Here is a 26,112-nt window from a genome sequence, read left to right on the forward strand (position 1 = left end):
GCATCGAGCAGTCTCCTCAGAATCCCCCGTGAGCCACAGGAAGTGTCAGCGGCAAGGCCACTAGGGAGCCCCTGGACCATGGCCAAGACTCTGGTGCTGAAATGATGTTCTCCCTATCGCAGGCCCCAGGTGGGATGTGCTGAAGATGTGGAATGGCAGGCACCCGGGCGGCAGCTGTATAACAGGCAAGAGCAGGGTGGCTGCAAGCCCAGCAGGCATAACAAATGCCTAAGGATGTGCAGAAGCACAGTCCAGAGCCATGCTACACAGCTGCCAATTGGAAGAACAGGAAGGGCCCATCTGAGATAAGCATCAACAATGGACTGACTCTTTTTGCAGAAAAAGGTAAGGTAACCATCAGATTGAAAAGCAGGGGGCAGACTCCTGCAAATGAATCATGGGCTTGCAAAGGAGATGAATTTGTTTTAACCAGTAGGCATATTTAGTAACTATTTTCAGCCTCAGTTTCTTTCTCTGAATGAACCAACATGTCTTATCTGAGAGGAAAACAAAACAAGAATCTAGAGTCTAGCTGAGTGTGGAATCAATGGGTTGGTTATTCATGGGAGGCTCTGAACAGAGGCTTTTGAGCTTTTGTCTTAGGGTGGAAGAAGGAGTAAAGAGATTTGTGATAAACACTGGTGAAAGATAGCAGATGTTGGCACTGATGAGGGGCAGGGGCTGGTTTTGAGTGGCTCTGGAGCAGTGGTTGTGAAGAATAATGAGGGAGGGACTGTGTTCATGTGAGGTTGTGGCTACAAGCACTGGGAACCCAGGCCCTGGCAACCTAGCTCATCACAGTGAGAGCAGACCATGAGACCTCTCTCTCCTCTTAGCAAACTGACCCAGCTGGCATACTGGGTATTTACTATTATAGCCTCCAGTTGCTATCGTTTTTCAGTCACTAAATCATGTCCAACTCTTTGCACTCAAATGGGCTGCAGCACAATAGGCTTGCCTGTCCTTCACTATCTCCCTGAATTTGCTCAAACTCATGTCCATTGAGCCGATGATGGCATCCAACCATCTCATCCTCTGTCACTCCCTTCTCCTCCTGCCCTCAATCCTTCCCAGCATGAGGGTGTTTTCCTGAGTTGGCTCTTTGCATCAGGTGGCCAAAGTGTTGGAGCTTCAGCTTCAGCATCAGTCGTTGCAATGAATATTCATGGTTTATATCCTTTAGGATTGACTGGTTTGATCTCCTTGCTGTCCAAGGGGTTCTCAAGAGTCTTCTCCAGAACCACAGTTCAAAAGTATCAATTCACTCAGCCTTCTTTATGGCCCAATTCTCACATCTGTACATGACTACTGGAAAAACCATAATTTTGACTATGGACTTTTGTTGGCAAAGTGATATCTCTGCTTTTTAATATGCTCTCTAGGTTTATCAGAGCTTTTCTTCCAAGGAGAAAGCATCTTAATTTCCAGGCTGCAGTTACCATCCACAGTGATTTTGGAGCCTAAAGTAAAGTCTGTTTACTGTTTCCACTGTCTCCCCACCTATTTGCTGTGAAGTAATGGGACCGGAGGCCATGATCTTCATTTTTTGAATGCTGAGTTTCAAGCCAGCTTTTTTACTCCATTCTTTCACTTTCATCCAGAATGAAGCAAGGCAAAGGCTAATAGAGTTTTGCCAAGAGAACACACTGGTCATAGCAAACACGCTCTTTCAATAACACAAGAGAAGACTCTATACATGGACATCACCAGATGGTCAACACCGAAATCAGATCGACTATATTCTTTGCAGCCAAAGATGGAGAAGCTCTATACAGTCAGCAAAAATAAGACCAGGAGCTGACTGTGCCTCAGATCATGAACTCCTTATTACCAAATTCAGACTTAAATTGAAGAAAGTAGGGAAAACCACCAGACCATTCAGGCATGACCTAAATCAAATCCCTTATGATTATACAGTGGAAGTGAGAAATAGAATTAAGGGACTAGATCTGATAGATAGAGTGCCTGATGAACTATGGATGGAGGTTTGTGACATTGTACAGCAGACAGGGATCAAGACCATCCCCATGGAAAAGAAATGCAAAAAAGCAAAATGGCTGTCTGGGGAGGCCTTACAAATAGCTGTGAAAAGAAGAGAAGTGAAAAGCAAAGGAGAAAAGGAAAGATATAAGCATCCAAATCAGAGTTCCAAAGAATAGCAAGGAGAGATAAGAAAGACTTCCTCAGCAATCAAAATCAATGCAAAGAAATAGAAGAAAACAACAGAATGGGAAAGACTAGAGATATCTTCAAGAAAATTAGAGATACCAAGGAAACATTTCATGCAAAGATGGGCTCGATAAAGGACAGAAATGGTAGGGACTTAACAGAAGCAGAAGATATTAAGAAGAGACGGCAAGAATACACAGAAGAACTGTACAAAAAAGATCTTCATGACCCAGATAATCACGATGGTGTGATCACTGACCTAGAGCCAGACATCCTGGAATGTGAAGTCAAGTGGGCCTTAGAAAGCATCACTATGAACAAAGCTAGTGGAGGTGATGGCATTCCAGTTGAGCTATTTCAAATCCTGGAAGATGATGCTGTGAAAGTGCTGCACTCAATATGCCAGCAAATTTGGAAAACTCAGCAGTGGCCACAGGACTGGAAAAGGTCAGTTTTCATTCCTATCCCAAAGAAAGGCAATGCCAAAGAATGCTCAAACTACCGCACAGTTGCACTCATCTCACATGCTAGTAAAGTAATGCTCAAAATTCTCCAAGCCAGGCTTCAGCAATATGTGAACCGTGAACTTCCAGATGTTCAAGCTGGTTTTAGAAAAGGCAGAGAAACCAGAGATCAAATTGCCAACATCCTCTGGATCATGGAAAAAGCAAGAGAGTTCCAGAAAAACATCTATTTCTGTTTTATTGACTATGCCAAAGCCTCTGACTGTGTGGATCATAATAAACTGTGGAAAATTCTAAAAGACATGGGAATACCAGACCACCTGACCTGCCTCTTGAGAAATCTATATGCAGGTCAGGAAGCATCAGTTAGAACTGGACATGGAACAACAGACTGGTTCCAAACAGGAAAAGGAGTACGTCAAGGCTGTATATTGGCACCCTGCTTATTTAACTTATATGCAGAGTACATCATGAGAAACGCTGGACTGGAAGAAGCACAGGATGGAGTCAAGATTGCCAGGAGGAATATCAATAACCTCAGATATGCAGATAACACCACCCTTATGGCAGAAAGTGAAGAGGAACTAAAAAGCTTCTTGATGAAAGTGAAAGAGGAGAGTGAAAAAGTTGGCTTAAAGCTCAACATTCAGAAAACTAAGATCATGGCATCTGGTCCAATCACTTCATGGGAAATAGATGGGCAAACAGTGGAAACAGTGTCAGACTTTATTTTTGGTGCTCCAAAAAATCACTGCAGATGGTGATTGTAGCCATGAAATTAAAAGACGCTTACTCCTTGGAAGGAAAGTTATGACCAACCTAGATAGCATATTCAAAAGCAGAGACATTACTTTGCCAACAAAGGTCTATCTAGTCAAGGCTATGGTTTTTCTAGTAGTCATGTATGGATGTGAGAATTGGACTGTGAAGAAAGCTGAGCACCAAAGAATTGATGCTTTTGAACTGTGGAGTTGGAGAAGACTCTTGAGAGTCCCTTGGACTTCAAGAAGATCCAACCAGTCCATTCTAAACGAGATCAGTCCTGGGTGTTCTTTGGAAGGAATGATGCTAAAGCTGAAACTCCAGTACTTTGGCCACCTCATGGGAAGAGTTGAATCCTTGGAAAAGACTCTGATGCTGGGAGGGATTGGGTGCAGGAGGAGAAGGGGACAACAAGATGACTGGATGGCATCACCAACTCGATGGACATGAGTTTGAATGAACTCTGGGAGCTGGTGATGGACAGGGAGGTCTCGCATGCTGCAATTCATGGGGTCGCAAAGAGTCGGACACTACTGAGAGACTGAACTGAACTGAACTTCACCTTCATCAAGAGGCTTTTTACTTCCTCTTCACTTTATGCCATTATAGTGGTATCATCTGCATATCTGAGTTTATTGATACTTCTCCCCACAACCTTGATTTCAGCTTGGAATTCATCCAGCCCAGCATTTTGTATGATGTACTCTGCATATAAGTTACATAAGCAGGGTGATAACATACACCCTTGACGTACTCCTTTCCCAATTTGGAACAGGTCTTTGTTTCAGGCCTGGTTCTAACTGTTGCTTCTTAACCTGCATACAGATTTCTCAGGAGGCAGGTAAGGTGTTCTGGTATTCCATCTCTTTAAGGTTTTTCCACAGTTTATTGTGATCCACACAGTCAAAGGCTTTAGCATATTCAATGAAGCAGAAGTAGATGATTTTTTGGAATTCTCTTGCTTTTTCTATAATCCAACTCTTGTTGGCAATTTGATCTCTTATTCCTCTGCCTTTTCAAAACACAGCTTGTACATCTGGAAATTGTCTGTTCACATACTGTTAAAGCCTAACTTGAAGGATTTTGAGCATTATCTTGCTAGCATGTGAAATGAGGGCAATTGTGCACTAGTTTGAACATTCTTTGGCATTGCCCTTCTTTGGGATTAGAAAATTGACCTTTTTCAGTCCTGTGGCCACTGCTGAGTTTTCCAAATTTGCTGGCATATTGAGTTCAACAGTTTAACAGCATCATCTTTAAGGATTTGAAATAGCTCAGCTGGAATTCCATCATTTCCACTAGCTTTGCACTTAGTAATGCTTCTTAAGGCCCACCTGACTTTGCACTCCAGGATGTCTGCCTCTAGGTGAGTGGCCACACTATCGTGATTATCTGGGTCATTAAGACCTTTTTTGTACAGTTCTTTTGTTTATTCTTTCCCATCTCTTCTTAATGCCTTCTAGTTTCTTAGGTCCATACCATTGTTGTCCTTTATTGTGCCCATCTTTGCATGAAATATGTCTTGGTATCTCTAATTTTCTTGATGAGATCTCTAGTGTTTCCCATTCTATTGTTTTCCTCATTTCTTTGCATTGTTCACTTAAGAAGACTTATCTTTCCTTGTTATTCTTTGGAACTCCGCATTCAGATGGGTATATCTTTCCTTTTCTCCTTTGCCTTTTGCTTCTCTTTTCTCAGTTATTCATAAGCCTCTTCAAGCAGCCATTTTGCCTTGCTGCACTTCTTTTCTTGGGTATGGTTTTGGTCACTGCCTCCTTTACAATGTTACGAACCTCTTTCTGCTTGCAGGGGAAATAGACTTCCATGGAAAGCATCAAAGGTGGCTTTGATGAACATGAATAACCTTCCAGACTCAGAAAAACTAGATTTTTGAAGGGAGGTTAAGATGCTTTGTGAATGGGGTTTGCGGGAAGAAATATCCTAATTTAGGCATTACTGTGACTGTGGTCTCACTTGCCCCCACAAAATGGTGAGATCTAAAGCATTCAACTTACACATAAAAATTCATATGCTTCAGATACTTTTGGGCCATCTGTCTGTCTTCTGTGGAGAAATGTCTGTTTAGATATTCTGCCCATTTTTTGGTTAGAATGTTTGGTTTTTTCTTGATACTGAGCTGCATAAGCTTTTTGTGTATTTTGGAGATTAATCTCCTGTTGGCCCCTTTGTTTGCAAATGTTTTCTCCCATTCTGTGGGTTGCCTTTTCATTTTCTTTATAGTTTCCTTTGCTGTGAAAAAGCTTTTAAGTTTAATTAGGTCCCATTTGTTTAACATTACTAATTACTGGAGAAATGAAAATCAATACTTCAATGAGGTATCCCCTCACACATATCAGAATGGCCATCATGAAAAATCCACAAGCAATAGGACTGTAAATTGTTGCAGCCACTATGGAAATGGAATGGAAATTCCTTAAAAAACCAAATGTAGAATATCATATGATCCAGCAATCCCACTCCTGGGCATATATCCAGAGAAAACTATAATTCAAAAAGATAAATGCACCCTGGTGTTCTCTGCAGCACTTTTTACCACAGTCAAACATGGACGCAACCTAAATGTCCATCAACAGATGAATGAATAAAGAATACATGGTATATATACACAATGAAATATTACTCAGCCATAAAAAATAATGAAATAATTCCATTTGCAATGACATGGATGGACCTGGAGATTATCACACTAAGTGAAATAAGTCAGAAAGACAAATATTATATGATACCATCTTTATGAGGAATCTAATACAAATGATACAAATGAACTTTTTATAAAACAGAAACAGACTTACAGATCACAAATCAAATTTACTGTTACCAAAGGGGAAATGTGAAGGAAAAGGAGGAATTAGGAGTTTGGGATTAACATATACACACTACAGGCGGCACTAGCGGTACAGAACTCGCCTGCCAATGCAGGAGAAATAAGAGACTTGGGTTCACTCCGTGGAGGAGGAAATGGCAACCCATTGCAGTATTCTTGCCTGGAGAATCCCCTGGACAGAGGACCTGGAAGTCTACAGTCCGTAGAGTTGGTGAGAGTTGGACACAACTGAAGCAGTTTAGCATGTATATAAACTAGGTTAACTAACAAGGACCTACTATATAGCACAGGGGACTCTATTCAGTATTCTGTAATAACCTATATGGGAAATGACTATGAAAAAGAATGGATATATATACATAAATGTAACTCACTTCATTTTACATCTGAAACTAACACAACAGTGTAAATCAACTATACTCCAATAAAATGTTTTAAAAATTCATGTACTTGTTCCAGGTCATAGTTGTTCTGACCTATTAATTACACAAAATAGATGATAGGGCCCAAATCAGGTCCTGGAATCAAAAGTTACTTAGTATTTTCCAAGAAGCACTGTGAGGAACTTTATGTGCCTTTTCCATTTTAATCTTCACAAGCCACTTTACAAATTATTAAGTAAAAACTACTAATGTCTCTGACATAAATTTCAAGGAGGTAATAATCTACCCAGCATAACACAGTTATAAGTAATGGAGTCTGAACAATAAGAGAGTTCCCAATCAGAGGTTTTCCTGTTTTCTGGGAGGGGTTTTTTGCTTTATAATTTTTTTTCTGCTTAGACTAGTAATTCTCAAATGGAAATGGGAGGAGAGGTAAGCGGGGATGTAATTAGAATCTGGGTCTGCATAGCTTGAGAAAGCATAACCAACACATCTGTTGTTTCATTATACATATTTTAGAAAATAAAGCTTCGTTGTTTTTTAAAGATGCAAACAGAAACAGACCCAGAGACATAGAAAACAAATTATGCTGCACACATAAAACTAATAGCATTGTAAGTCAACTATAACTCAATAAAAATAAATAAATAAAATAAAACTATATTTACCCCAAAAAGTAAAGTTTGATATGAATGCTCTTGACTGGTGGGGATACTGAAGGACAGCCTGAGAATCATCACAGCGTTATACGGCTAGTGAATTCCTACATCTCCCCATGCTAACCTACCATGGGACGTGGCCTAGACAGCAGTACTCTTTGAGTACTGGGATAATGGGAAATTTTTATTTTCCCAATTTTCCACAATAAACTTGTATTTTTCCTAATCATAGGAACAGTTATTAAGTGCAGATTCAACTTTTTAATTTAGTACCTTCACTATAATATGGAAATTATTTTTGATTGAGTAGTCATAGTGAAAAGGTAGTAAACAGAAGTATATATGGGTAATTATATAAACATGTCTATAAGAAAAACAGTGAAGGAAAATACAGTAAGTCCCATTTCATTTTGATTGTCCTTTAAAAGCTGCTTCCATTACCCAAATCTAGGTAATAGTAAGCCATCTGAACAATGGTTTTCCTGCAGCTATATCAACTGTTTGGATGCTTTTACATTTGATATTCAGTAAATATTTATTAAATGTTTAATAAATACAAAATGGAAACTATATTAACGGATAAACTACTTATTGCTTTAAGGGACAGAGAAAAAAGAGAAGGGTAAGGGGCTGTATCTGCCTCCAAGGGGAAAATCAGTTACCTGTGGTGTATAGTAAACCTATGAACCTGCATGAAAGTTTTACACCATTTGCTACTAATCTTCCCTAGATTCAGATAAGCCAGTGGTTGAAACGGGAAGCATGGTTGAAATCTCTCTGATAGGGAGGCACTCACTGTTCCTGTTCATGTGTTTGACTCTCTCAGTGTGTAGGCCTGGAGAACAGCGGAGAAGCACTAGCCCTTTTGTGCAGAGCTGTCCAAAAGTGTCACACTGAAAACATGAGAGAGACAAATTATTGGCCAACTTTTTGTTCTGTTTTGCTTTGCTTTCACTTCTCAAAGGAAGCACTTCACTCCGCCTTTAAGCTCCTAAACAAACAAACACAATGGCCAAATGATATTGGATGCTGGAGGATAAAATTTTTCTCACTGTGATAAGATGGTGATTGCTTCGGCCTTGGCCCTTATATGCTGGAGAAGCAAAGCATTAGTTAATAGAGACCCTGAGAAGGGTTGGTGAGACAGAACTCCATATTTCTGGCAAAGGTTAGACAATGAATGGACCTCAGTGAATGGTTAAAGTACCAGAATTTAAAATAACGCTACCAAATCTGGATTCCTAAGAACCATGTAGAATAAGATTTCAATTGCTTTTATAGGAGCCAACTGGATTCAATGGTTTAAGAATACTAACAAATTAAGATACAGTATTAGATATCCTATGAGCCATGCAAATATAGGTGCTCTTAATCAACCACTTTCATTGAGACATGTAGTTGGAATACTTTTGAAGTTGAAATTTGCATTACTTTCTAAGTTAAAATAAGTATTTTTTTAGGTAGAGTCTATCCTTGTAGAAGATTCACTGTCCCGAATTACAGCGTATCTTTTTCTTCCCCTTTGCCTCTAGTAATCAGAATGACCTCAGACTCTCATTAGAAATATTTCCTAGATTATTTCCTATGGCGGCTACTGAGTATACTGTGAAAGCAGCGTTCAAACTATTAAGAAGGAAAAGGCAAGTTTTCTTAGTCATTACTACCTTATCTCACTTTCATTACACACTTCAGTCTTACCCAAGAGCACTTACTTACACTGACTTATCCTCTAAACCAGAGGAGGTCAATAAATGAAAAGCAGAAACAGTGTAATATGGATTACAAACAGTGGGCATGCATAGTGGAAGGAAAAGAAAGCATTAAACAGTTTCCTAGAAAAAAGACAGTGGGTTGCAGTTCATCTATTTAGGGTTCCAAGAAAGAAAATACATTATTTTGAGACTCATTTATAAAGGATTTGCCTCTCCCTGGACACCTCACCCTACCTCCCTTCATAAGTCACATGCTGTCTAGACCAGATTCAAGGTTCACTCTGAAAAGATTACATTCACAGGGTCACTGGGAGTGAAGACAGGGGCAGGAGCCTTCAGCCTGGAGAATGGAGCTTTGATTTATGTTGGCTTGCAAATTTAAGTTCTGACCGGGACTTTTCTACCTTTCCAATCCAAAAAGCAAGAACGACAACAGAAGAAAAACAACCTGTAGTATAATATAAACGAGTACAATAACTTAGAATAAGGGCAACCTACTTAAATAGGGCTTTAAGTGGTTACAGATAACTGCTGTATTTTACAACTTTTGCATACTACTCTTATAAATCATATCATTACATAATCCTTATTTTTCCCAGTATTACAAAATTATTCACATGAATATTTCATTTATAGTGTGTTAAATAAAGAAAAGCAGATAAATTAGAGCTCTTTATCAACCAAGATTAAAAGTTAAATGATAATGTTAATACATAGTAATATTGAACTCTTTATGTTCATATTTATTTCATTGTTTATATTTCACTTCAAACAAATTCACTTCAAACAAATGTTCACTTGCTCTCACACCTTTCATATACATTTTCATTTAATTCAAAGGTCAAATGCCAGTGGTGTGGATCAAATGTAATAAATAAGACTGGGAAAAAAATCAAATGCCATTTGCCTTTTCACTGTCATGATCATGATAGTAAAAAGAATAAACTAAACTGAGTTTTATATACTGGCCGGTGGAAGAGGTTTTCATTGTTATGAAGTAGGCATGCATAAGAACAAGGACACAGAGAGTTCATAAAATGCCAGTTCACAATGAAATATATGCTCTCTTGTTTCCTGTGGGTTTGGCTTCATATGCTTTCAGACTGAAAATATGGATAATATAACAGAGTGGTGTTCAGAAAGGAGTGAAGAATTGCGTGCAGAAGAATTCTCCTGAACACTCAGGAACACAGCTTTGGCTTGGTGTGCACCACTGGGTACCAAGTAAAAAAGATCACTGAGAATTATCATTTCTCCCCTGTGATCTCTGTCTGCATGAGCTACCATTCTAATGACTTGGTTTTCAATTGTTTTTCATGGTTATCTAAGCTCTAAAATTTCCCAAGAAGCACTTTATTTCTTTTTAGAAGACCTAGGCTCAGCAAGCACATTATGAAACTTAAAGACATGAAACAAAGAAAGTAAAGAGAGTCTGGGTGTCTCAATATTGGAGAATCTGAATAGGAGAAACATAAAAAAAAAACCTTACTCAAAAGAAAGGAACTGAAACGAGACATCAGAGACTAACCCACAAACAAAACCTCTATAAGGCACACCTTTTCAGCCACACAAACTTTCCAGTCTTCCCCAAATGTTTCACATTCTTTCTGATGTCTAAATCTTTGCTCATGCATGGAATGTCCTTCTTTTCCTTTCTGCTTGGAATATTCTCATTCAACATTCAGTTAAGATGTCACTTCTTTGGTGAAAGACCCTCCCTGCTTAAGAAATAACCACCTCCTTGACAATGTCACCACCACAGATTCTACATCCTTAAATTGTAGTATTTATGCTACATTGTAATTTGTATTGTCATTTTCCTGATTTTAAGGCCTTCAAATTATGGAGAATAGATGGCAATTTCTGGGACAAGAAGTAATGAGTGGTCTCAGAGGATACTTTTTCTAATAAGCAAAGATAAATAAGGACAGTGAAAGAAAAAGGGCCTTCCCAGCACAGGGAACAGAATCAGCAAAGGCAGAAGTAGAATTAAGATCCCATTCAGGTCTTGGTCTCAGGCAATGGTGAGACTCCGCTGGAGATAGTAGTAGTCTATGAGCAAGGCCAGTTCATGGGACTGAACGTTATCTAAGCCAGCAGGACTCTTTAATGTAAGCAAGGAAGTCACAAAAGCATATTTGCATTTAATTATGACCATTCTGGCAATAGAGGAGTGGAAAATGGGACCTGGGATGGAGAATTTTGAATCCTTTGTAATAGACAAACGCTTCTGATGGGGAGAACTAAGGTAGCAGCACAGTGGAAGCAACGAGGAAAGAACTGATTTAAGAAAGGTTTGGGAGTCAGTACTGAATATGAGTTGGGGGATACAACAGGCATTTAATGATTGGTCTCCTTAATTAGCAGGTTGGTTTTTATATTTCTGATTTGGAAGTGAGTGTAAGTGGTGGTCTGGTCCACCTAGATGGATAACACAAGAGGAAGGAAATGTCTGGAAGCAAAACAGTACTTTTCATTTTTAATACCCTGAATTTGTTTTGCCTATGGGGCATCCAGTTGGGAGATGTCTGGTGGGCAGTGCGAGTGTCTGGGTCTAATATGAAAGAAAGCAGTGTGATTTGGCAGTAATGGACACTGCAGTCACTTGTCTCTAGGGGCTAAAGGAGTGAATTAAATTGACCAGGAACAGAAGAGAGAAGAAGAAAAGTAGCCACATGCCTAGCCTCAGAGGTAGAGTATGTACAGAGGGCAAAGTATTTATAGGTAGGTAAACAACGATGTTACAAGACCTGGATGTGTTGGGGAGAAAAAAAGAAAAAAAAAGCCCTAACTTTGCTAAATTCAGTGGAACGACTTTAGAAGTTCTTTTTTGCTACAGATAAATGTAAAATGTGCATATATTTTTCCATAAAACATTTGCATAGAAGGAATAGAAGTGGCTGCTGCTGCTAAGTCACTTCAGTCATGTCCGACTCTGTGTGACCCCATAGACGGCAGCCACCAGGCTCCCCCATCCCTGGGATTCTCCAGGCAAGAACACTGGAGTGGGTTGCCATTTCCTTCTCCAATGCAGGAAAGTGAAAAGTGAAAGTGAAGTCGGTCAGTCGTGTCTGACTCTTCGGGACCCCATGGACTGCAGCCTACCAGGCTCCTCCATCCATGGGATTTTCCAGGCAAGAGTACTGGAGTGGGGTGCCATTGCCTTCTCCGATAGAATTGGCACTCACTTCCTAATCAGAAATATAAAAATCATCCTGTTAATTAAGGATACCAATTGTTACATCATATCCCCCAACTCATATTCAATACTAACTTCCAAACCTTTCTTAAATCTCTTCTTTCCTCATCGCTCTCATTGTGCTGCCCATAGATAAGAAAATACTCATAAAAAGTTAAAAACAACAAATGAAGGGTCATATTTATTAAGACATTTTAAATAAAATTGAATACACTGCAAAAATGTATTTAAAGTAATACTATGCAAATTGTTAGTATTTGGACACTGTAGAAAAAGAATCCTAATGCTGATAAAGGGAAATCGGATATTAGCACCAGGATCAACTTAAGTGTGGCTGAGGGCTATAATAAAAAGTTCTATGCTGATCTAGACAGTGTATTAAAAAAGCAGAGGCATCACTTTGCCACCAAAGGTCTGTATAGTCAAAGCTATGGTTTTTCCAGTAGTCATGTATGGATGTGAGAGTTGAAACATAAAGAAGGCTAAGCACTGAAGAACTGATGCTTTGGAACTGTGGTGCTGGAGAAGACTTCTGAGAGTCCCTCAGACAGCAAGGAGATCAAACCAGTCAATCCTAAAGGAAATCAACCCTGAATATTCGTTGGAAAGAATGATGCTGAAGCTCCAATATTTTGCTACCTGATGCAAAGAGCCAACTCACTGGAAAAGACCCTGATGCTGGAAAGATTGAAGGCATGAGGACAAGGGGGCATCAGAGAATGAGATGGTTGGATGCCATCACCAACTCAATGGACATGAGTTTGAGCAAACTCCAGGAGACACTGAAGGACAGGGAAGCCTGGCATGCTATAGTCCATGGGGTCGCAAAGAGTCAGACACGACTGAGCGACTGAACAACAACAATGCTGAAGCAGGGGTAGTGAGTGTCTTCTTTAAATACATTCAATAAATACTGCCATTTTTCAAACCAAATATTCTTATATATATTGTTTTTAAAAGAAACTGAAATATGTTTATAAAGCTAAGTATTCCTTTGTAATGAACACAATAATTTTCTAATATATTTTCTTTTAAAATTCACTCTATACCTTTTGAGGCCTTGTTAATGAGAAGACTGGTGTAACTGATACAGATTTATTTCTCTTTCCATAGGACATCAATATCCCATACAATAAAACAAATCACGGAGTGGCTCATCCATATTCCTAAATCTGAATATTGGTTGTACAACCTTCCAGAGAATCACTGAATTTTGACATTTTTTAGGTCATCTTGTATTCTATAAGACTAGATATTATATAGGGAAGTCAAGTCCCTGAAGTTCTAAAGGCTTAATGTATCATTCTAATTCCTTCACAGTGATACCTAATATTTCAGTCTTAAACATGTTTCAGTGAAGCAGTTCTGAACCAAAGATGAGACCTTGTGAACCTTTAAAATTACTGATATTCAAGTCTATCTCAAGTGAAGCCAAACAGGTTTTCTTACTGTTCTCAAATAGATGTCCTGAAAATATTAGCATACAATACTGCCCTGCCACCCATTCCGAACAACTATAATATCTTGTGTGTTGCTAATTACCTTTCATAGGCAAGAGTAGGATTTTCCCACAAAACAAGGGTTGGTCTTACCTTTTTAAAAAATCTCTCCTTGACTATAACAGAGTACATCAGACTCAGTATGTATATTTGTCAGCTGATGTTATTTTAAAGATTTACTGAAACCAAGTTAAACTATATAATGATGTGGTATTGCACAGTTAATTTTTTAATTTTAATTCATTTATTTTTATTAGAGGATAATTACTTTACAATATTGTGACAGTTTTTGCCATTAATCAACATGAATAGGCCATAGGTATACATGTGTTCCCTCCCATCCTGAACTCCCCTCCCACCTCCCTCCCCACCCTATCCCTCTAGGTTGTCCCAGAGCACCAACTTTGCATGCCCTGCTTCACGCATTGAACTCTCACTAGTCATCTATTTTACATATGGTAATGTATATGTTTCAATGCTATCCTCAAATTATCCCACCCTCGCCTTCTCCCACTGAGTCCAAAAGTCTATTCTTTATGTCTGTGTCTTCTTTGCTGCCCTGCATGTAAGATCATTGGTACCATCTTTATGAATTCCATATACATGTGTTAATCTATAGCTAGTTTTGGAGCAAAGTCATGTAACATCCTAATTTATTGACAAGAATATTCAAACTGCTCAATGCTTTCATCTATTTTTGATGATTCAGTGCACTAAGAATTTTTGTATGTGTATGAAAAGAATTTTTTAATAGTTGTTATGTGTGCTGAAATAAATGTATTATTAGCAGGAGGCTTCATTTACATTTAAGATCAGAGGAGGTTGGTAATAGAAAATTCATATGCTCATGAGATTCATTCAACATTAGATCTGTATGTTTTCCCTTAATCCTATATGAACTTTATGAACATTAAAAAAAAAAAAAAAACTTTTATGTTTGTATAGAACCACCTGCCATAAATGTAAATGGTTTCCTAGGTAAAGTTACTAAAGAAAGTGACAAGATCTTTTTAAGAATTTACCTAATGAATAAAACATTAAAACATGGTAGTGTTTTAGAAATAGGATATCATGGGGAAAAGGTAGCATTTGCTTTTTCATAATACTTTCCTTTTATCTTAAGAAATATTTTATCCTTCATCCTCAAGAGCAACAATTGACACTGCCTACTTAGCAACCATATAAAGCCTGGCATGGTCAAGCTGTGATAATGGAACCATCGATGCAGTTATCATGTACTTAGGTCCTGAAGATGGTGGTTGCAAATGTAACTATGATCCAGACTAAATCCTCTGCAAGTCTGGAAGTGTTAACAGCCACTGAATAGAGCTCTTTAATACAGTAAGACATGGGGTAAGGAAAAGGAAGATGAGGTTAAGAGCATGACATGAACTTTAAAAAATTCTAGATACACGGTTAACATGTAAATCCCATCACTCTATTATTTCCAATCTACAGGAAGACATTGGAGAAGGCAATGGCACCCCACTCCAATACTCTTGCCTGGAAAATCTCATGGACGGAGGAGCCTGGTAGGCTGCAGTCCGTGGAGTCACTAAGAGTCGGACACGATGGACACGACTGAGCAACTTCACTTTCACTTTTCACTTTCATGCACTGGAGAAGGAGATGGCAACCCACTCCAGTGTTCTTGCCTGGAGACTCCCAGGGACGGGGGAGCCTGGTGGGCTGCCGTCTATGGGGTCGAACAGAGTTGGACACAACTGAATCGACTTAGCAGACAGGAAGACATTTATGTTACTAAAATTTTAATAACATTTCAAACACACATGCAGGAAAGTTCCTCTTAGTCTGACTGGGAATAGGGCACTCTTACTTTTTCTTTCCGTTTTTAATAGTGTATGATATTGCCATTCCTTTTCACTTTTATCACTTTGATAACTGAAAATTTAGTTACTTGATCATTAGCATGAGATATTTTTTAAAGCATGTTTACCAGTATGCAGTGTTACCTGATCTCAGCCTTAGCTCATCTTTCTATAAGATTGTTTTAATTTTATTTATTTGTATCAGCTCTTTGCATATTAAGGACATTAACTTTATATGTTATTCATGATACAAATACTTTCATTCGGTCATATTTAATTTTGCTTATAGTTATTTTTCATTTTCAAGTGTTTGATTTTTATGGTGCTTAAAGATTCCTATTCAAATACTAATAGCCATGATGTTCTATATTCTCTTTTAGTACTTTCATAGCATTGTTTTAAGGAGATTTTAAAATTTAATTTAGATTTTTAACCCTTCTGGAATTTATTTTTATGTGTCACTTTAAATAAGAATATAAGATATTTTCCCTAACTAAAAGCTCAACATAAAATACCTTGAAATATCTTATTATAAATGTACTCATGGGTATGACAAACCATATTCTGTATAACAACATCTTTACAAAGAAAATAATGAATGGTGTTCTCTATCTTAAATATTGTATGAAGTATAAAAATATAATATGAAATTTCATGATGTAAACTTTCTTGGAAAATTATCTGGAATATCTGTCACTTAAATATTCCAATATAAGCTTATACTCTTTATAGAACACAAACACCTACCTAAAAGCTTTTAAAATCACATGAATAAGTGCTTGGATTATTTGCTATTTGAAAGTGTCTAAATTTCTGCTTTCTCCCATTTATTTAGGACAATCAAGTTAACAATATGGGATTCACTCTTAGTTCTTGGTTTGGAATTTAAGGTTGCCTTATAATTTGATCTTTGATGTTACTTCCTGGGGGCTTCCCTGGTGACTCAGTGGTACAGAATTCACCTGCCAATGCAGGAGATGTGGGTTTGAGCCCTGGTTCAGGAATATCCCCTGGAGAAAGAAATGGCAACTTACTCCAGTATTCTTGCTTGGGAAATCCTATGGACAGAGGAGTGGAGGACTATAGTCCATGGGGTCACAAACAAGTTGGACACAACTGAGCAACTAAATGACAACAACACTTACTTTCTGAGGTTTCCTGCTTCTGATACTGAAATGTAATTTCCAAATGATTCAACATTTTTGAATTGTAATTTCCAAATGATTCAACATTTTTGAACTGTGAGTACTAAAGTTTACATGTGTATTTTTATTTTGCACATATAAACACTGAAGTATATAAGAAGTGAGACTACTAAGTCTCCAAATTTCAAGGTTCCTCATCTGATATTTGAGGATTCTAATGCTACATCACAAGTCGAGGTGGGACTGAAATGAGAGGACACGAGAAAGGGTGTAGCATAGGAGCTCGTACACTGTAGTCAAGACGACAAATATCAATGCCTTGTCTTCTCCAGTTCTTGAAAACACATACATTACACATGGGCCAGGAATACCTTTTAATTATAGCTTAATGAAAAGTAAGCTGAATTAATGACCCAAGTAATTAAAAAGAATCTAGACATTTTAGCAATATTTAAGTATAAAATTCTTTTTTTTTAAAAAAGTCAGGAGAATTGCTATTGTTTGAATATTTATATTCCCTCAAAAATTCATATGTTGAAATCTTGGCTCCCAAGTGATAGTATTAGGAGGTGGACTGGGCCTTTTGGGGTGATTAGGTCATGTGGACAGAGCTCTCATGAATGGGATTAGTGTCATGATAAAAGAGGCCTCAGAGAGAGCTCTGAGGCCCTTCTGCCAGCTCACTTCTGACACCGAAGTGAACTCTCATTAGACACCACATTTGCTGGAGCCTTGATTTTGACGTTCAAGTATCCAGAGATGTGAGAAATACATGTACATTGCTTCTAAGCCACCAAGTCTGTGATTTTTTGTTACTGCAACTCAAATTGATTAAGACAAGAATGTTGTCAGAAAATGATAATATGTAAAGCAGAATAGCAGATGTTTAATAGCCAGGGTTATGGAGTCATGATCTCAAATTTAACCACTTCAGGTACTTGAGAAATTTACTTAAGCTGCTATAGTTCTACATTGTTTATTTTTTTGTCTGTTGGTTTGCTTTGTTTTCATTTTGGTTTTCCATATATGGAGTGGGTATAATAACAGTGATAACCTTACAGAAATGCTGTATGGATTAAATGAAATTATGTCTCTAAAACAATTATCCCAATGTTTGACATATCATAACCTGTCAATACAAGTAAACTATTATGGTTACATATTGACAAAAGCTGTTTTAATATGTAACCTAAAGGGAATTTGTGAGATACTATAGAGAGGCTGTTGTGGAAGAAATGCAACAAGAAAAACAATGCGATGAGTTCCTGGACTGTGTGGAGCTGCTATGGTGCAATGAGAGAAATTATTTTTAAAAAGAATCCGACATACATCACAGCAGGATCCTCTATGACCCACCTCCCAGAATATTGGAAATAAAAGCAAAAATAAACAAATGGGACCTAATTAAACTTAAAAATTTCTGCACAACAAATGAAACTATAAGCAAGGTGAAAAAACAGCCTTCCGAATGGGAGAAAATAATAGCAAATGAAGCAATGGACAAAGAACTAATCTCAAAAATATACAAGCAACTCCTACAGCTCAATTCCAGAAAAATAAATGACCCAATCAAAAAATGGGCCAAAGAACTAAACAGACATTTCTCCAAAGAAGACATACAGATGGCTAACAAACACATGAAAAGATGCTCAACATCACTCATTATCAGAGAAATGCAAATCAAAACCACAATGAGGTACCATTTCACGCCAGTCAGAATGGCTGCGATCCTAAAGTCTACAAGCAATAAATGCTGGAGAGGGTGTGGAGAAAAGGGAACCCTCTTACACTGTTGGTGGGAATGCAAACTAGTACAGTCACTATGGAGAACAGTGTGGAGATTCCTTTAAAAACTGGAAATAGAGCTGCCTTATGACCCAGCAATCCCACTGCTGGGCATACACACTGAGGAAACCAGAAGTGAAAGAGACACATGTACCCCAATGTTCATCGCAGCACTGTTTATAATAACCAGGACATGGAAGCAACCTAGATGTCCATCAGCAGATGAATAGATAAGAAAGCTGTGGTACATATACACAATGGAGTATTACTCAGTCATTAAAAAGAATACATTTGAATCAGTTCTAATGAGGTGGATGAAACTAGAGCCTATTATACAGAGTGAAGTAAGCCAGAAAGAAAAACACCAATACAGTATACTAACGCATATATATGGAATTTAGAAAGATGGTAACAATAACCCTGTATACGAGACAGCAAAAGAGACACAGATGTATAGAACAGTCTTTTGGACTCTGTGGGAGAGGGAGAGGGTGGGATGATTTGGGAGAATGGCATTGAAACATGTATAATATCATATATGAAACGAGTCACCAGTCCAGGTTTGATGCACGATACTGGATGCTTGGGGCTGGTGCACTGGGACGACCCAGAGGGATGGTATGGGGAGGGAGGAGGGAGGAGGGTTCAGGATGGGGAACACGTGTATACCTGTGGCGGATTCATGTTGATATATGGCAAAACCAATACAATATTGTAAAGTTAAAAAATAAAATAAAAACTTAAAAAATATAAAAAAAATTAAAAATAAAAAAAATAAAAAGAATCTTCCCCTGGCCCAAGTTCCTGCCTCAGGTAAGCATCTCATCATGTAATTATGGCCTCTTATCTGTTTCCATTAAAACGTAATTTACAATAACACATTGTGTGTCAGGCACCTTTTGGCTTTCCTTAGTTACATGAACCAGAAGTGAAACCGCCAAGAAATCCTTCTGAGACAAAACTGATCAAGTCACCCTTTCACTACTTCCACAATAACGCTGAGGCTCCCAGTTTCTGACATAATCCTGATACTTTTCCAGCCCTCTCCTGTGAGTCTTTTGTAGGCCCCAAAACTGGCCATGTTGTCTCACCCCTTTTGCCTTTGTTGTTCTTGTCTGTCTGCAATGTCCTTCTCCTTTTTGCACCTGATGGTCACATTATCCCCCTATAAGCCACAACCATGGAGTTTATGAAGTCTCTTCTAACTGCTTCCAGCCAGTTACAGACAGTCTCTTTTGTGCTTTTAATGTAGTTTGCACATTTTTCTATTGTGGAACTCACTACTCTCTGTGGGAATTATTTTTTTTTTTTCTTGTACTTCTCATCCATTAGTATTGAAGTGACTCAGAGGAAGGGCCATATTCTACTTATTTTTATTCTTTAACATCTAGAAAAATGTCTCTAAAACACGTATTTTCAACAGGGGAGATAACATCTTCAAGGGGTCAAAACGGGAAAGAAGGTGAAAAAGTTTTTAGCTATTAACAATGCTTGGTGGCCTTCTAAACAGCTCCAGTACAAAACAGATATACAGTATATCCAAGGTATTAACATTTCTTAGGGAGAGGGCAATTAGCTTTAAAAAATCTTAAAAAAGTATTCTAAGGTAGAATGGAGGAACAGTGCTTTGAAGTAAGCACTTACTTAATGTTTGTTTTTATGTTTGTTAATATTCAGTAAATATTTTTAAGTAGATGAAAAAATAAATTAAAATTCCAGCTCTAGTTCTGATGCTTTTTATCTGGGTGACTTTGAGTAAGTTATTTAACTTCTCTTGATGTAGTACTCTCATACAAGGCTGGTGAAAGATTAAAGCATAATAATTGTAAACTCAAAATATGTAAATAGAATATTCTTTCATGCTTCGGAACTATGGCATCAAAATTCCTTATTTTTCTTCTTACTAAGCAAGTTCTCAAAACAGACTTTTTCATTTTATTGTTTGTGAAGTATGTCCTGATTTTTTAAGGGAAAACTGCTTTAATGTATATATCGTCACTCTCATGATGTCTTTACGCCTGTGTTCCTTAACTAGAGTGAAAGAAGTCTGAACACAGAGTTTATGTCTTATTCATAGTAGGTACCAAAAAGAGTCCTACATGAATTCTAAAAGCTGATGAGAGACTATGAAGCGAGGTGCTTACATGTCTGTCGTCCCGTCATTGCTACATAGAGTAATAATAAAGAACCTGCCAGCGAGCTTATCTAGAACACTGAGCTCACTAAGAGCAGACATGGAAAAGCAAAAGCATATTCTCCAGTGAAATCTGCCTTTTAGTGGATGTGTGGTATTCTAGATGTGTCATAATTCTGCAAAAATATTTTACATCAAATGCTCAAATCAAATGAGTCAAATGCTCAATATCAGCACAGTTTCAAGTAAGCAGGATGATGAGAAATTAGACATAGTTCCTCTAACATTCAAATAAAAAAATATATTGAGTGATTAGTTAGATAAAATTCTTGTTGAAACTTAATTGAATAGGAAATTTCCAGAGGAAACAGGTGAGTTCTTTACTATTTTTATTGATAAGCAGCATTTTTATACTAAGATGTATGCAGCCTTTGTCTTATGTAGAGATGTAAAAATTTTGGAATATGGTTCATGGATAAAGAGAACTTCCAGGAAGCCTGGAGGCATGAGAAACACGCATGACTGTGATCAAATTGCAGGCCAGCAGAAAAACCCCTTAGGCATTCAGAACAGAGGACGCTGGGCCGTTTTCTCTAAATATCTCCTTTGTAATTATGCTACATCATATTTTGCCAAAGGCATGGTCTGATTGGTGGTTTTACTGATTTACCAACCAATGCGGACAACATTATGAAAATAGAAGACTTGGAACAATAATTGCAACTGCTGTAGAGGTCTCCCTAAAGATTACCTTTATCCTGCCATGAGTTCATGTGCTTCCCAGTGGATAATTCCTCAGATAACGTGTGTTATGGCTACTGATTGTCAGTACTAAGGTTAGTGTCATGGAGTAAATACTTGAAGCTTTTAAATTTTTGACAAACAAAATTTTATACATAATATATTGATTCACATAATTCTACTGAGTCACATAAAACAGAATCTTCTTGAGCAGGAACATTTATATCTAAACATTCAGTTTACCCTTTAGGACATACACGAAGGTTCATTTGGATCAGCTGCACCTGATATCATCCAGTATGGATAGGGGTAGGAGGGAAAATGAACAATTGATAAACTCATGGTTCATAAAATTATAGACAGAAACTATCTCGGTAAGGCTATGCTGCTGCTGCTGTTAAATCACTTCAGTCATGTCCGACTCTGTGTGACCCCATAGACGGCAGCCCACCAGGCTCCCCCATCCCTGGGATTCTCCAGGCAAGAGTACTGGAGTGAGGTGCCATTGCTTTCTCCAGGTAAGGCCATGATATCTCACTGAATGCATGAAAAATTTTAACTTTGAAAAGAAATTTTTTTCAAAAGTGACTGTGTAAAAGTCAGCAGGATTGAAAAAGATTTAACTTCCTTTGGGGATTGTGAATCTGATCCTATAAAAACTCACCACCTATGGGATAATTAAGTGTCCAAAAAAGATGTATAAGGATCAAGTGGCTCTCAATAGCATCCTTACATCTTTAACCCTTACATCTTTTTAAAATGCTCTTTATACAAATCACCCTCAAAACATCACCTAATGTTGTTTTTTTTTAAATTTTATTTTATTTTTAAACTTTACATAATTGTATTAGTTTTGCCAAATATCAAAATGAATCCGCCACAGGTATACATGTGTTCCCCATCCTGAACCCTCCTCCATCCTCCCTCCCCATACCATCCCTCTGGGTCGTCCCAGTGCACTAGCCCCAAGAGTCCAGTATTGTGCATCGAACCTGGACTGGCATCTCGTTTCATACATGATATTTTACATGTTTCAATGCCATTCTCCCAAATCTTCCCACCCTCTCCCTCTCCCATAGAGTCCATAAGACTGTTCTATACATCAGTGTCTCTTTTGCTGTCTCGTACACAGGGTTATTGTTACCATCTTTCTAAATTCCATATATATGCGTTAGTATACTGTATTGGTGTTTTTCTTTCTGGCTTACTTCACTCTGTATAATAGGCTCCAGTTTCATCCACCTCATTAGAACTGATTCAAATGTATTCTTTTTAATGGCTGAGTAATACTCCATTGTGTATATGTACCACTGCTTTCTTATCCATTCATCTGCTGATGGACATCTAGGTTGCTTCCATGCCCTGGCTATTATAAACAGTGCTGCGATGAACATTGGGGTACATGTGTCTCTTTCCCTTCTGGTTTCCTCAGTGTGTATGCCCAGCAGTGGGATTGCTGGGTCATAAGGCAGCTCTATTTCCAGTTTTTTAAGGAATCTCCACACTGTTCTCCACAGTGGCTGTACTAGTTTGCATTCCCACCAACAGTGTAAGAGGGTTCCCTTTTCTCCACACCCTCTCCAGCATTTATTATTTGTAGACTTTTGGATCGAAGCCATTCTGACTGATGTGAAATGGTACCTCATAGTGGTTTTGATTTGCATTTCTCTGATAATGAGTGATGTTGAGCATCTTTTCATGTGTTTGTTAGCCCTCTGTATGTCTTCTTTGGAGAAATGTCTGTTTAGTTCTTTGGCCCATTTTTTGATTGGGTCATTTATTTTTCTGGAGTTGAGCTGTAGGAGTTGCTTGTATATTTTTGAGATTAGTTGTTTGTCAGTTGCTTCATTTGCTATTATTTTCTCCCATTCTGAAGGCTGTCTTTTCACCTTGCTAATAGTTTCCTTTGATGTGCAGAAGCTTTTAAGTTTAATTAGGTCCCATTTGTTTATTTTTGCTTTTATTTCCAATATTCTGGGAGGTGGGTCATAGAGGATCCTGCTGTGATGTATGTCAGAGAATGTTTTGCCTATGTTATCTTCTAGGAGTTTTATAGTTTCTGGTCTTACATTTAGATCTTTAATCCATTTTGAGTTTATTTTTGTGTATGCTGTTAGAAAGTGTTCTAGTCTCATTCTTTTACAAGTGGTTGACCAGATTTCCCAGCACCACTTGTTAAAGAGATTGTCTTTAATCCATTGTATATTTTTGCCTCCTTTGTCAAAGATAAGGTGTCCATATGTGTGTGGATTTATCTCTGGGCTTTCTATTTTGTTCCATTGATCTATATTTCTGTCTTTGTGCCAGTACCATACTGTCTTGATAACTGTGGCTTTGTAGTAGAGCCTGAAGTCAGGTAGGTTGATTCCTCCAGTTCCATTCTTCTTTCTCAAGATCGCTTTGGCTATTCGAGGTTTTTTGTATTTCCATACAAATTGTGAAATTATTTGTTCTAGCTCTGTGAAGAATACTGTTGGTAGCTTGATAGGGATTGCATTGAATCTATAAATTGCTTTGGGTAGTATACTCATTTTCACTATATTGATTCTTCCAATCCATGAACATGGTGTATTTCTCCATCTATTAGTGTCCTCTTTGATTTCTTTCACCAGTGTTTTATAGTTTTCTATATATAGGTCTTTAGTTTCTTTAGGTAGATATATTCCTAAGTATTTTATTCTTTCCGTTGCAATGGTGAATGGAATTGTTTCCTTAATTTCTCTTTCTGTTTTCTCATTATTAGTGTATAGGAATGCAAGGGATTTCTGTGTGTTGATTTTATATCCTGCAACTTTACTATAGTCATTGATTAGTTCTAGTAATTTTCTAGTGGAGTCTTTAGGGTTTTCTATGTAGAGGATCATGTCATCTGCAAATAGTGTGAGTTTTACTTCTTCTTTTCCAATTTGGATTCCTTTTATTTCTTTTTCTGCTCTGATTGCTGTGGCCAAAACTTCCAAAACTATGTTGAATAGTAATGGTGCAAGTGGGCACCCTTGTCTTGTTCCTGACTTTAGAGGAAATGCTTTCAATTTTTCACCATTGAGGATAATGTTTGCTGTAGGTTTGTCATATATAGCTTTTATTATGTTGAGGTATGTTCCTTCTATTCCTGCTTTCTGGAGAGTTTTTATCATAAATGGGTGTTGAATTTTGTCAAAGGCTTTCTCTGCATCTATTGAGATAATCATATGGTTTTTATTTTTCAATTTGTTAATGTGGTGTATTACACTGATTGATTTGTGGATACTGAAGAATCCTCGCATCCCTGGGATAAAGCCCACTTGGTCATGGTGTATGATCTTTTTAATGTGTTGTTGGATTCTGATTGCTAGAATTTTGGTAAGGATTTTTGCATCTATGTTCATCAGTGATATTGGCCTGTAGTTTTCTTTTTTTGTGGGATCTTTGTCAGGTTTTGGTATTAGGGTGATGGTGGCCTCATAGAATGAGTTTGGAAGTTTACCTTCCTCTGCAATTTTCTGGAAGAGTTTGAGCAGGATAGGTGTTAGCTCTTCTCTAAATTTTTGGTAGAATTCAGCTGTGAAGCCGTCTGGACCGGGGCTTTTGTTTGCTGGAAGATTTTTGATTACAGTTTCAATTTCCGTGCTTGTGATGGGTCTGTTAAGATTTTCTATTTCTTCCTGGTCTAATGTTGTTTTTTAAAAACTGGAGTGTCTATCCTTTCTCCTGGATATACACTGGTGAACAAAAGCCACAAGAAACCACAAAATCACTGTGGAGTATCTTTTGGGGACAATATCACTTTAAACTGTGATGATTGTGAAAGATAATATTTTAATACTACAGTATATAATACTGTAGGGAGTACATAATTCTATGGATTTTAAGATTAAACAAAAAACTTGAAAGAAATATCATTCTTGAGATTAATCCAAACATCCTGAACAATATATATTAACATATATTATGCTGCTGCTACTGCTGTTAAGTCGCTTCAGTCATGTCTGACTCTGTGCAACCCCATAGACAGCAGCCCACCAGGCTCCCCTGTCCCTGGGATTCTCCAGGCAAGAACACTGGAGCGGGTTGCCATTTCCTTCTCCAATGCGTGAAAGTGAAAGTGAAGTTGCTCAGTTGTGCCGGACTCTTAGCAACCCCATGGACTGCAGCCTATCATACAAAAACATACATACACATGTATAAACAAATGTACACCCGTATATGCATATACATGTATGCATATACAAGAATATACATACATATAAACACACATACATTATTTGAAACATTCTGTAAATTTTAAAATGAAATGATAAAAAATGAAAAAAAGATCAAAAATCATTGAGCAGATATTTTGTTACTTAGTATGTTCTGTCTTGTGCTGTGCATTTTAAATACATTTTTTTAAAGTAATGATGACAACAAACTTGAAACTTAGTGGTAGGCAACATTTAGAAATGAGCCATGTGAGATTTAAGTACAATAGGTTAAATAACATGCTCAAGAGCACATGGTAACTAATTATCAAGGCTTGATTTCAAATCTAATATCTATCTCAGACTGCAAAACAAATCCTGGACTATTTTCATCCACATTTTGGTGTTAGGACTCCTAATATCTTATTTACATTAACCACTGTCTAACCTTGTTTTCTCTTGCTATGCTACAATGCAAAAGAATTTTGGTAACTATCACTGATAGCACAGCTATAATATTTAACATTATCTTTTATCTGGGCTATGATATGCAGTATGAATGACTGCAATAAGCCCTTGGATTAAATGAGATATTTAAAACTTCTGAATTACATAAGGAAGGGAGA

The 26,112-nt window shown here is 37.6% G+C and overlaps 1 protein-coding gene across 1 annotated transcript in view; it reads right to left on the reverse strand.

Moving 5' to 3' along the window:
* PDZRN4 (PDZ domain containing ring finger 4) overlaps positions 1–26,112 on the reverse strand; it is a 432,300-nt gene that overhangs the window by 286,539 nt on the left and 119,649 nt on the right. The window lies entirely within an intron of this gene.

Source organism: Bos indicus, chromosome 5, assembly GCF_029378745.1.
Source record: "Bos indicus isolate NIAB-ARS_2022 breed Sahiwal x Tharparkar chromosome 5, NIAB-ARS_B.indTharparkar_mat_pri_1.0, whole genome shotgun sequence".
NCBI lineage: Eukaryota > Metazoa > Chordata > Mammalia > Artiodactyla > Bovidae > Bos > Bos indicus.